This window comes from Salvelinus alpinus, chromosome 2 (genome assembly GCF_045679555.1).
Source record: "Salvelinus alpinus chromosome 2, SLU_Salpinus.1, whole genome shotgun sequence".
Taxonomy (NCBI): domain Eukaryota; kingdom Metazoa; phylum Chordata; class Actinopteri; order Salmoniformes; family Salmonidae; genus Salvelinus; species Salvelinus alpinus.
The window spans coordinates 2467203-2481850 of NC_092087.1; the positions used below are offsets into that span (position 1 = coordinate 2467203).

Here is a 14648-nt window from a genome sequence, read left to right on the forward strand (position 1 = left end):
TCTCTGGGAAACTGGTCAGAATTGAAGGAATGATGGATGGCGCTAAATACAGGGATATTCTTGAGGGAAACCTGTTTCAGTCTTCCAGAGATTTAAGACTGGGACGGAGATTCACCTTCCAGCAGGACAATGACCCTAAGCATGCTGCTTAAGCAACACGCGAGTGGTTTAAGGGGAAACATTTAAATGTCTTGGAATGGCCGAGTCAAAGCCCAGACCTCAATCCAATTGAGAATCTGTGGTATAATTTAAAGATTGCTGTACACCAGGGGAACCCATCCAACTTGAAGGAGCTGGAGCAGTTTTGCCTTAAAGAATGGACAAAAATCCCAGTGGCTAGATGTGCCAAGCTTATGGAGACATACCCCAAGAGACTTGCAGCTGTAATTGCTGCAAATGGTAGCTCTACAAAGTATTGACTTGGGGGGGTGAATAGTTATGCACACTCAAGTATTCACTTTTTCACCCCAAAAAGTATTTTGCAAATGCCAAGGGGGGTGAATACTTTTGCAAGCCACTGTAAGACCATTTTGAGCCGGTGGGTCACAAATGACAGTGCATGTCAGAGCAAAAATCAAGCCATGAGGTCGAAGGAATTGTCCTTAGAGATCCGAGACAGAATTGTGTCGAGGCACAGATCTGGGGCCAGACGGCAGTCACTCCTCAGTAAAAGGCACATGACAGCCCACTTGGAGTTTGCATTTAGACCATGAGGAGTAACATTCATGGTCTGATGAAAGCAGATGTGAATGCCAAGTGTCACATCTGGAGGAAACCAGGCACCATCCCTACGGTGAAGCTGTTTTTTAAATCAAATTTTACTGCTTGCATCAGTTACTTGATGTAGAATAGAGTTATATGTTGTCATGGCTCTATGTAGTACTGTGCGCCTGCCATAGTATGTTCTGGACTTGGGGACTGTGAAGAGACCTCTGGTGGCATGTACTGTGGGGTATGCATGGGTGTCCAAGCTGTGTGCCAGTAGTTTAGACAGACAACTCGGTGCATTCAACATGTCAATACCTCTCATAATTACAAGTAGTGATGAAGTCAATCTCTCCTCCACTTTAAGCCAGTAGAGTTTGATATGCATATTATTAATATTAGCTCTCTGTGTACATTTAAGGGCCAGCCCTTGCTGCCCTGTTCTGAGCCAATTGCAATTTTCCTATGTCCTTTTTTGTGGCACCTGACCACATGACTGAACAGTAGTCAAGGTGCGACACAACCAGGGCCTGTAGGATCTGCCTTGTTGATAGTGTTGTTAAGAAGGCAGAGCATCGCTTTATTATGGACAGACTTCTCCCAATCTTAGCTACTACTCCATCAATATGTTTTGACCATGACAGTTTACAATCTAGGGTTACTCCAAGCAGTTTAGTCATCTCAACTTGCTCAATTTCCACAGGTTTAGGGTTTAGTGAATGATTTGTCCCAAATACAATGCTTTCAGTTTCAGAAATATTCAGGGCTAACTTATTGCTTGCCACCCACTCTGAAACTAACTGCAGCTCTTTGTTAAGTGTTGCAGTCATTTCAGTCGCTTTAGTAGCTGATGTGTATAGGGTTGAGTCATCCGTATACATAGACACACTGGCTTTACTCAAAGTCAGTGGCATGTCGTTAGTAAAAATAAAAAAATGCAACGGGCCTAAACAGCTACTCTGGGGAATTCCTGATTCTTCCTGGATTATTTTGGAGAGGCTTTCATTAAAGAACACCCTTTGTGTTCTGTTAGACAAGTAACTCTAGTACAGAACATTTTCTCAATGACTTAGTTCGTTTTTCATCTCTGTTTATACCCATTGCTTAATTTGAGCAGGATCCTGCCGAAACAGGATCCGTCACCTCTCCATTTTGGACTGTTTTGTTCCGGAACCTATTTGGATGAATCCGGTACCTCTCGTGGTATGAAAAATAATGTTCACTAAGTCATTCGTTTTACAAAAGCCATCAAAGTTAATTTGAGTTGCCTCTCCGTTAATTCTCCTGCCCCCTTGGCTGTCTGAGAAGTCCTCCTGTACCTGTTACAGAACTAGAATGAGATTCACTTTCTATGATATCTCTCCCTCTCTATATTCTTATAGACATGAGACTGCAACTCTCATCTCTCATATAGGATGAATCACAATAATTGTTTGCTAAAATAATAATTGCTTGCCAAAATGTAATTAAATGTAATGGCAATACTGGTAAGAGGTAACAATAATTTGCATAAACTGCCTACATTATTACAAATATGAATTGCTAATTATGGAAATGAGGATAAGAAGGATTTTTTAAATATATATACACTACCGTTCAAATGTTTGAGGTCACTTAGAAATGTCCTTGTTTTTTAAAGAACAGCACATTTGCTGTCCATTAAAATAACATACAATTTAATAGAAATACAATGTTCATGTTGTAAAAAATTACTATTGTAGCTGGAAAAGGCAGATTTTTTATGTCATATATACATAGGCGTACAGAGGTCCATTATCAGCAACCCTCACTCCTGTGTTCCAATGGCACGTTGTGTTAGATAATCCAAGTTTATCATTTTAAAAGGCTAATTGATCATTAGAAAACCCTTTTGCAATTATGTTAGCAGAGCTGAAAACTGTTGTCCTGATTAAAGAAGCAATAAAACTGGCCTTTAGACTAGTTGAGTATCTGGAGCATCAGTATTTTTGTGTACATAAAGAGATCAATGATCAATTCAAACAGTTTTACTCTGCGCTATACACCTCTGAATCTCCTCAAGACCCTTTGCTGATTGATTCATTCTTTAATGGCTTGAATATGCCTTCAATTGATACAGACTCCCATGATGGTTTAGAAGAAGAATTTACACCTGAGGAGATTGCAACTGCAGTGTCCGCAATGAAAGTGTTAAATCATATCAAATCTAATTGTATTTGTCACATGTGTTTAGCGGATGTTATTGCGGGTGAAATGCTTGTGTTTGTAGCTCCAACAGTGTAGTAATATCAAACAATATCTAACAATACACAAAATCTAAAGTAAAGGAATGGAATTAGAATATGTAAATATTTGGACGAGCAATGTCAGAGCGCCATAGACTAAATACAGTAGAATAGGAAAATGGAATATGATAGAATAGTGTAGGATCTGGGTCCAGACGGTTTTCCCCAAAAAATGTACAAGACTTTTTCTAGTCTGCTTTGCCCATTCCTGTCTGGATTATTTGCAGAGTGCCTTAATACATCAAAGCTATCGCCTAGTCTTTATCAGGCTTCAATTTCATTACTCTTAAAGAAAAACAAGGATCCCCTGGAATGTGGATCTTATCACTCATTTTTACAAAATCCTAGCCAAGCTCTTAGCCATCCGTATGGCTAATAACACCCTCTGTGTTCTGTCAGACAGGTAACTATTTAACCACAATGTAGCAGGGGGTTTAAAGCCATAACGCATATGTTTTTCGATCAGCAGACTATGATCGATAATGTCGAAAGCCTCACTAAAGTCTAACAAAACAGCTCAGTTTTTTTATCATCAAGTTCTCTCAGCCAATCATCAGTCATTTGTGTAAGTGCTGTGCTTGTTGAATGTCCTTCCCTATAAGCATGCTGATAGTCTGTTGTAAATTTGTTTACAGTAAAATAACATTTTCTGGTCGAACACAATTTTTTCCAAAAGTTTACTTTTACTTCCCTCCAGGCCTAAGGGCACACACTATCTAGTAGGCTTCTATATATGGCAAATAGGAGTGCCAATATTGTCCACTATTTTCGTCAAGTAATTTTCCATCCAGATTGTCAGATGCAAACTAACCCAGTAGCTTGTCCTTGTTCATAGACAACTATAATTTTTTCATCTCTTCCACACTCACTTTTTTACGGAATTCAAAATTACAATGCCTCTCTTTCATAATTTGATCAGTTATACTTGGAATTTGCTAATCTTGCCAGTTAAAAAATAATTAAAGTAATTGGCAATATCAGTGGGTTTTGTGATGAATGAACCATATGATTCAATGAATGATTGAACCGAGTTTGCCTTTTTGCCCAAAATGTCATTTAAAAGGTGCTCCAAAGCTTTTTACTATCATTGTTTATATCATTTATCTTTGTTTCATAGTATAGTTTCTTATTTTTATTCAGTTTAGTAACATGATTTCTCAATTTTCAGTGCGTTTGCCAATCGGTTGTGCAGCCAGAGTTGTTTGCCAATCCTTTTGCCTCATCCCTCTCAACCATACCATTTTGCAATTCCTCATCAGTCCACAGGGATTTAGTGGTTTTTACATGGGTGCATGCTTATTAGTGGGATGGCAGGTAGCCTAGTGGTTAAAGCATTGGGCCAGTAACTGAAAGTTTGCTGGATCGAATCCCTGAGCTGACGAGGTAAAAATCTGTCGTTCTGCCCCTGAACAAGGCAGTTAATCCACTGTTCCCCCGATAGGATGTCATTGTAAATAGGAGTTTGTTCTTAACTGACTTGCCTAGTAAAATAAAGGTTGCATTTTAAAAAATGTAACTGGAATAAACTATTTCATATTTCAAGTGCAGCGTCTGGTTGCTTCTCATTACAGACCAACACATATTATTTACATCAACAACATAGGAATCGCTACAAACCTTATTGTATGACGAGCTTTTGCCACCACATAAATATATGGCGCTTGCATCTGTTTATGTACTATACATGTGCACCTCACACAGGTTTCAACTCAGGTTGCATGGCCTTAACTTATGTATGGAATACTATGTGATAAGTGCATGTGTAAAGTATGCTAATGTACTGGTGTGAAGGAATTTGGGCAGTGGTGTAAAGTACTTAAGTAGTACTTCAAAGTATTTTTACTTAAGTCGTTATTTGTGGTATCTGTACATTACTTTACTATTTACATTTTTGACAACTTTTACTTCACTACATTCATAAAGACAATAATGTACTTTTTACTCCATACATTTTTCTTGACTCCCAAAAGTACACGTTACATTTTGAAAGGAAAATTGTCCAATTCACACACTTATCAAGAGAACGGCCATGGTCATCCCTACTGCCTCGAAACTGGAATCTTTTTTTTAAATAGTGCCGTCTGGTTTGCTTAATATAAGGAATTTGAAATGGTTTATACTTTTACTTTGATGCTGTCAATAAACTTGATCTGTCAATAAAAAAAAAATGTTTTTAAATACAATCGTGCCGTCTGGTTTAATATAAGGAATTTGAAATTATTTATAATTTTACTCAAGTATGACAATTTAATACTTTTTCCACGACTGGATGTGGCAGGGGGTTATAGCACTTCTTTCACATGACTCATTTAGACAAGTGTGTCTGGGTGTCATCTAATATTTAAAACATAATTTTATCTGGACACTTTCTGTTTCCCTGGAGTTGTTCCTTATTGTAGGCTACTACCACTTTTAGTCTTCATCTTTACTACACTACTCACTGTTTATCACATGACCTCACATGTGAATTCTTAAATAGATGGGTGGGGCTGGCTTAAGAGGGTGTGAACAATGTTGAATAGGTGGAGCTAAAGGAGAGCTCTCCAGTAGGTACCACAACTTTCAAAGGCCATTTTCATACAAGTTTATCAACTTTCAAAGGAGAATTACTTCCCCTTTGTTCCTCAAAAATGCTGTGTATGATATACCATTTTGTAGCTCTGAGTCTGTACTTTTATTCAATGCAAAAAAAAACGATTTCAAATGTTGCTACACAAGACCGTCAGTCACATATTGTGGTTAAACTCAAATATACTAATTGATAAAAAAACTTTATTTTTCTATATGTTTAAAAAAAAAAGGTATCTTTGTAAATGATATCATAAATAGGACTGGTGGAGATATGTCACAGTTGCAGCTAACACAGACATATGGAAATGTCTGCTCTACCCAAAGTTACAACCAACTAAATGCAGCATTACCTCTTGTGGAAGGGGAAAAGGAAGGAACTTGTCTCCATTAAAGACCAAAATTGGTTAAAGAAAATTGTGATAAATAAAAATATATACCAGTTTCATTTAAGGACCAAAAAATGTACAGCTGTGCCATATAAATGTAAAATAGTTGGGAAGAGATTTTGGATATACCGATTCCATGGCACATGGTTTATGAATTGACATGCAAAACAACGCCGGATTCAAAACGCTGAATTTTTCAACTTAAATTACTATACAAAATTCTTGCAACCAATATAATGTTATAAACTGTATATGGAGGATACAATCTTCCCAGCTCTGCAGATTTTGCTGCGAAGAGACATAGTCATTAGATCATTTATTTCGGAAATGTCCATATGTAGCTCGTTTTTTGTCTCTGGTCCAGGAATGACTGAAGAATTGCAACATTTACCTGGAGCTAACGCTGCAGATAACAATACTGAGTGATTTGAAAAGTCATAGTCAATCGATCAATAATATAATAATTATTTTAGCAAACATTTTTCTTTAATTTACAATCTCTAGAAACTATGAGAACAGAAAGGTTCAGTACTTTTGTGAAGCATCACAGCACAGTTGAAAAATATATAGCAAATCGAAATCCAATATGGATAGTGTTAAGAGATACAGTTGAAGTCGGAAGTTTACATACACCTTAGCCGAATACATTTAAACTCAGTTTTTCACAATTCCTGACATTTAATCCTAGTAAAAATGCCTTGCCTTGGTCAGGTAGGATCATGTCAGAATAAAAGTAAAGAGGATTATTTATTTCAGCTTTGATTTCTTTCATCACATTCCCAGTGGGTCAGACGTTTACATATACTCAATCAGTATTTGGTAGCATTGCCTTTAAATTGTTTAACTTGGGTCTAATGTTTCGGGCAGCCTTCCACAAGCTTCCCACAATAAGTTGGGTGAATTTTGGCCCATTCTGCCTGACAGAGCTGGTGTAACTGAGTCAGGTTTGTAGGCCTCCTGGCTCGCACACACTTTTTCAGTTCTGCCCACAGATTTTCTATAGGATTGAGGTCAGGGCTTTGTAATGGCCACTCCAATACCTTGACTTTGTTGTCCTTAAGCCATTTTGCCACAACTTTGGAAGTATGCTTGTGGTCAATGTCCATTTGGAAGACCCATTTGCGACCAAGATTTAACTTCCTTACTGATGTCTCGAGATATTGCTTCAAAATATCCACATCATTTTCCTCCCTCATAATGCCATCTATTTTGTGAAGTGCACCAGTCCCTCCTGCAGCAAAGCACCCCCAACAACATGATGCTGCCACCCCCGTGTTTCACTGTTGGGATGGTGTTCTTCGGCTTGCAAGCCGCCCCCTTTTTCCTCCAAACATAACAATGGTCATTATGGTCAAACAGTTCAGGTTATGTCGATATAGGACTCGTTTTACTGTGGATATAGATACTTTTGTACCTGTTCCCTCCAGCATCTTCACACGGTCCTTTGCTGTTGTTCTGGGATTGATTTGCACTTTTCGCACCAAAGTACGTTCATCTCTAGGAGACAGAACGCGTCTCCTTCCAGAGCGGTATGACGGCTGCGTGGACCATGGTGTTTATACTTGCGTACTATTATTTGTACAGATGAACGTAGTACATTCAGGAGTTTGGATATTGCTCCCAAGGATGAACCGGACTTAACTGAAGAACTAAACTAAACTTCTGACCCACTGGAATTGTGAATTATAAGTGAAATAATCTGTCTGTAAACAATTGTTGGACAAATTACATGTGTCATGCACAAAGTAGATGTCCTAACCGACTTGCCAAAACTATAGTTTGTTAACAATAAATTTGTGGAGTGGTTGAAAAACTAGTTTTAATGACTCCAACCTAAGTGTATGTAAACGTCCTACTTCAACTGTATATTAAATATTCAGTGGAGTACACACACTGGGCATGCATGAAACATTTACTAGTCTCTGCAATATAGACAGGCTATGAACTCATGAAACAACTTCTAGCCTTGATAGAGTAAGAAACTTGCGCAAGTATAGCAAAGTAAATCATTTTGGTTAGTAATAATAATTCAGTAACGCTACTCACTCAAACCCCTTTGTCGCTGCATTTCTTTTGCCCATGAAGATGGCATTGTTGTGGGCATGCAAGGCGATTAGGCCAGCAGTGTCTTCATCTGACCCTATAGTACAAAAAAGGCTTTTGAGATAAACTACATTTGGCAGCTAGATAGTATTGCAGAGTAAACAAAATAACAAAAGCTGACATTAGCTGACTAAAGTTAAATGACGTTACTAGGCTAAATTATGGCTAGGTTGTAGCCTCCATCACGATTGAAATTGAGAGCTATGCTGACTACTTAACTTAAAATGTAAACTATTAACGTTCATATTTTTATATTAAATACACATTTAAATGCTCAATATTGTTTTACACAATATTCTTTTTTTTGTACTGTATAAGTTACTTTGTTGCTTTGCACTGAGGTGTCTGCCATGTTTTCAGAACTGAAATTGTTGTGACACTCTGCCCATTTTCTGAAGAATTGCATTGTGGGGTGACATAGCACAGCAATAGTGTCCATCGCTTTTATACTTTGTATTTGGACAAAAGTAGAACGTTAGCCGCAGGCAGAACAGTTGAACCTGGAGCAGCAGCATGGCCAGGTGGACTGGGGACAGCAAGGAGTCATCAGGCTAGGTAGTCCTGAGGCATGGTCCTAGGGCTCAGGTCCTCCGAGAGAGAGAAAGAAAGAAAGAATTAGAGAGAGCATACTTAAATTCACACAGGACACCGGATAAGACAGGAGAAATACTCCAGATATAACAGACTGACCCTAGCCCCCCGACACATAAACTACTGCAGCATAAATACTGGAGGCTTTGTACAATAAGCATACTACATACTCAAATGATGTCACAAATAGTACGGTTAGTATGAGTAGTTTGCCATTTCAAACACAGCTATAGTGTAGAATATCAAACAGGGTTTCCATTAGCCAGTAATAGCTGGCTTTTGGCCTATAAAAAATGTGAAAAGCCGATAAATAAAATTGGTTCTGGCCAATTGTCCAGGGAAAAACAGGAAAAATGCCATTGCGAAATAATGCTTTTAGCCTATTCATTGATGGAAATACCAGTCGATGGAAGTACATTTGACTGGTTAATTAGGTTAATTAGCATAATTTAGTGGAATTACATTGGCGCATGTGTAGGATACAGTATATGCGTTATTTATCAAGTGCACAGCATACAGATACAGAGCCTTTGAGGTGAAAATCGGCCAGACAGCATGAGAGCTGCTGCTGCAGCATCTCAAATGGCAACTGAAGCTTCATCAGCGCATCAGACACCACTTTGAAATGAGCTGGAGGCAGGCTTCATCAGCGCATCAGACACCACTTTGAAATGAGCTGGAGGCAGGCTTCATCAGCGCATCAGACACCACTTTGAAATGAGCTGGAGGCAGGCTTCATCAGCGCATCAGACACCACTTTGAAATGAGCTGGAGGCAGGCTTCATCAGCGCATCAGACACCACTTTGAAATGAGCTGGAGGCAGGCTTCATCAGCGCATCAGACACCACTTTGAAATGAGCTGGAGGCAGGCTTCATCAGCGCATCAGACACCACTTTGAAATGAGCTGGAAATAGTCCAGGTAGCCATTTGATTACCTGTTCAGGAGTCTTATGGCTTGGAGGTAAAACTGTTGAGAAGCCTTTTTGTCCTAGACGTGGCACTCTGGTACCGCTTGCCATGCGGTCGTAGAGAGAACAGTCTATGACTGGGATGGCTGGGGTCTTTGACAATTTTTAGGGCCTTCCTCTGACACCTGGTGTAGAGGTCCTGGATGGCAGGCAGCTTAGCCCCAGTGATGTTCTGGCCGGTACGCACTAGCCTCTGTAGTGCCTTGCGGTCAGAGGCCGAGCAATTGCGGTACCAGTCAGTGATGCAACCAGTCAGGATGCTCTCGATGTTGCAGCTGTAGAACCTTTTGAGGATCTCAGGACCCATGCCAAATCTTTATAGTTTCCTGAGGGGGAATATGCTTTGTCGTGCCCGCTTCACAACTGTCTTGGTGTGTTTGGACCATTCTAATTTGTTGTTGATGTGGACCACAAGGAACTTGAAGCTCTCAACCTGCTCCACTACAGCCCCGTCGATGAGAATGGGGCGTGCTCGGTCCTCCTTTTCCTGTAGTCCACAATAATCTCCTTAGTCTTGGTTACGTTGAGGGATAGGTTGTTATTCTAGCACCACCCGGCCAGGTCTCTGACCTCCCTATAGGCTGTCCCGTCGTTGTCGGTGATCAGGCCTACCACTGTTGTGTCGTCTGCAAACGTATTATGCATTATGGAACGAACACTCGCACGTAACCTACAGCCTTGTGCGCATTGCTGCGCTTATAATGTGAGGAAACAATAGTTTATCAACATTTTAAGGTAAATGTTCTGATCTGTTGCATCAGACTCATTGCTTAAAAAAAAAAAATGTGATGTAGGTTAGGTCTACAGGTTGAATGAATTTGGGATCTCTCTTCCCACAACTGTCCCAGAGTCTGTTTGGAATAGGCTATCTTTCTGTTCGTTGCTCCTCTTGTTGGCTGAGGAAAATTAAATGTGGACAATTATTCTAACATCTTCAAAGTCCACATCAGAATTCGGTAAGAAGGACCACACATCTTTGCATCCTGGACTTGCATGTTCTTTTAATATGATTTACCATAATCTAAATGGGATTTCTGTCATTCTGAGCACTGTAGGTGGACGCCCTATTCAGGTCACGCACCCAATTCATATGGGTCTGGCAGATTTCTCAAATGTCGCTGTTCAAATGTCCGGTGCAACGTTTTCCTAACAAGAACCCTGATATCTACCTCCGCATAGAATCAACCTCTGCATATATTTTACATACTGTACAATACCAGTCAAATGTTTGGACACTCAAGGGTTTTTCTTTATTTTCTACTTTGTAGAATAATAGTGAAGATATCAAAACTACGAAATAACACATATGGAATCATGTAACCAAAAAAGTGTTAGAGCCACAGAGTCGGGGGTTTAGGTGTCTATGTTTCAATACACGTGACGGGGGTTTAGGTGTCTATGTTTCAATACACGTGACGGGGGTTTAGGTGTCTATGTTTCAATACACGTGACGGGGGTTTAGGTGTCTATGTTTCAATACACGTGACGGGGGTTTAGGTGTCTATGTTTCAATACACGTGACGGGGGTTTAGGTGTCTATGTTTCAATACACGTGACGGGGTTTAGGTGTCTATGTTTCAATACACGTGACGGGGGTTTAGGTGTCTATGTTTCAATACACGTGACGGGGTTTAGGTGTCTATGTTTCAATACACGTGACGGGGGTTTAGGTGTCTATGTTTCAATACACGTGACGGGGGTTTAGGTGTCTATGTTTCAATACACGTGACGGGGGTTTAGGTGTCTATGTTTCAATACACGTGACGGGGGTTTAGGTGTCTATGTTTCAATACACGTGACGGGGGTTTAGGTGTCTATGTTTCAATACACGTGACGGGGGTTTAGGTGTCTATGTTTCAATACACGTGACGGGGGTTTAGGTGTCTATGTTTCAATACACGTGACGGGGGTTTAGGTGTCTATGTTTCAATACACGTGACGGGGGTTTAGGTGTCTATGTTTCAATACACGTGACGGGGGTTTAGGTGTCTATGTTTCAATACACGTGACGGGGGTGTAGGTGTCTATGTTTCAATACATGTGACGGGGGTTTAGGTGTCTATGTTTCAATACACGTGACGGGGTTTAGGTGTCTATGTTTCAATACACGTGACGGGGGTTTAGGTGTCTATGTTTCAATACACGTGACGGGGGTTTAGGTGTCTATGTTTCAATACACGTGACGGGGGTTTAGGTGTCTATGTTTCAATACACGTGACGGGGTTTAGGTGTCTAGGTTTCAATACACGTGACGGGGGTTTAGGTGTCTATGTTTCAATACACGTGACGGGGGTTTAGGTGTCTATGTTTCAATACACGTGACGGGGGTGTAGGTGTCTATGTTTCAATACACGTGACGGGGGTTTAGGTGTCTATGTTTCAATACACGTGACGGGGGTTTAGGTGTCTATGTTTCAATACACGTGACGGGGGTGTAGGTGTCTATGTTTCAATACACGTGACGGGGGTTTAGGTGTCTATGTTTCAATACACGTGACGGGGTTTAGGTGTCTATGTTTCAATACACGTGACGGGGGTTTAGGTGTCTATGTTTCAATACACGTGACGGGGTTTAGGTGTCTATGTTTCAATACACGTGACGGGGGTTTAGGTGTCTATGTTTCAATACACGTGACGGGGGTTTAGGTGTCTATGTTTCAATACACGTGACGGGGTTTAGGTGTCTATGTTTCAATACACGTGACGGGGGTTTAGGTGTCTATGTTTCAATACACGTGACAGGGGTTTAGGTGTCTATGTTTCAATACACGTGACGGGGGTTTAGGTGTCTATGTTTCAATACACGTGACGGGGGTTTAGGTGTCTATGTTTCAATACACGTGACGGGGGTGTAGGTGTCTATGTTTCAATACACGTGACGGGGGTTTAGGTGTCTATGTTTCAATACACGTGACGGGGGTTTAGGTGTCTATGTTTCAATACACGTGACGGGGGTTTAGGTGTCTATGTTTCAATACACGTGACGGGGGTTTAGGTGTCTATGTTTCAATACACGTGACGGGGGTTTAGGTGTCTATGTTTCAATACACGTGACGGGGGTTTAGGTGTCTATGTTTCAATACACGTGACGGGGGTTTAGGTGTCTATGTTTCAATACACGTGACGGGGGTTTAGGTGTCTATGTTTCAATACACGTGACGGGGGTTTAGGTGTCTATGTTTCAATACACGTGACGGGGGTTTAGGTGTCTATGTTTCAATACACGTGACGGGGGTTTAGGTGTCTATGTTTCAATACACGTGACGGGGGTTTAGGTGTCTATGTTTCAATACACGTGACGGGGGTTTAGGTGTCTATGTTTCAATACACGTGACGGGGGTTTAGGTGTCTATGTTTCAATACACGTGACGGGGGTGTAGGTGTCTATGTTTCAATACACGTGACGGGGGTTTAGGTGTCTATGTTTCAATACACGTGACCGGGGTTTAGGTGTCTATGTTTCAATACACGTGACGGGGGTTTAGGTGTCTATGTTTCAATACACGTGACGGGGGTTTAGGTGTCTATGTTTCAATACACGTGACGGGGGTTTAGGTGTCTATGTTTCAATACACGAGACGGGGGGTTAGGTGTCTATGTTTCAATACACGTGACGGGGGTTTAGGTGTCTATGTTTCAATACACGTGACGGGGGTTTAGGTGTCTATGTTTCAATACACGTGACGGGGGTTTAGGTGTCTATGTTTCAATACACGTGACGGGGTTTAGGTGTCTATGTTTCAATACACGTGACGGGGGTTTAGGTGTCTATGTTTCAATACACGTGACGGGGGTTTAGGTGTCTATGTTTCAATACACGTGACGGGGGTTTAGGTGTCTATGTTTCAATACACGTGACGGGGGTTTAGGTGTCTATGTTTCAATACACGTGACGGGGGTTTAGGTGTCTATGTTTCAATACACGTGACGGGGGTTTAGGTGTCTATGTTTCAATACACGTGACGGGGGTTTAGGTGTCTATGTTTCAATACACGTGACGGGGGTTTAGGTGTCTATGTTTCAATACACGTGACGGGGGTTTAGGTGTCTATGTTTCAATACACGTGACGGGGGTTTAGGTGTCTATGTTTCAATACACGTGACGGGGGTTTAGGTGTCTATGTTTCAATACACGTGACGGGGGTTTAGGTGTCTATGTTTCAATACACGTGACGGGGGTTTAGGTGTCTATGTTTCAATACACGTGACGGGGGTTTAGGTGTCTATGTTTCAATACACGTGACGGGGGTTTAGGTGTCTATGTTTCAATACACGTGACGGGGGTTTAGGTGTCTATGTTTCAATACACGTGACGGGGGTTTAGGTGTCTATGTTTCAATACACGTGACGGGGGTTTAGGTGTCCGAATATTGAGTGGATTTACACTGCTACAAGATAGACTCACCTGCTGAACATACTCAACAGTGACAATGTGACAGTTAAGGAGTTAGCCAGTGCCTCCCTCCTTCTAGACCAACGGCGGTGGAAGGTTCCACCCACTGCCTGGGCTTTAGGAGGAAAGCCAATGGAATATTGGACACTCGTGCTGCGGGCTTTGGAGTCTGGTCAGACTGGCCGGACCTCAACGACCTGTGCAACCAAACTGGAGTGGAGCTCAGGTGGACACGGACTGATATGCAAACTGAGCCTGTGACTGACTCTGATGCAGTTATGGCAGATCTGAGCCTGTGACTGACTCTGATGCAGTTATGGCAGATCTGAGCCTGTGACTGCCTCTGATGCAGTTATGGCAGATCTGAGCCTGTGACTGCCTCTGATGCAGTTATGGCAGATTGCGGTGTTGATGTGGAGGCTTCTGTCACCCATGATGGAACATCTCATCTTACATCCAGGACAACACTCATTGGTATCAGACGGATGCAGCTACTGCAACACTGGACTGGCCTGAGGCTGCAGGGGAAACTCGCTGCTCTGGACTGTGCTGACCACTCTGTCTCCCATTCCATGTACCAGAATGCTCCCATTGGTGAGGGCAATTTCAACTTTACTGTTAAGGCGAGGCTGCAAGTTCTACCAACAAAATATAATCTAGCACAT

The 14648-nt window shown here is 41.3% G+C and overlaps 1 protein-coding gene across 2 annotated transcripts in view; it reads left to right on the top strand.

Moving 5' to 3' along the window:
- Window positions 1–14648, top strand: part of LOC139552800 (synapsin-2-like) — a 274172-nt gene that overhangs the window by 62379 nt on the left and 197145 nt on the right. The window lies entirely within an intron of this gene.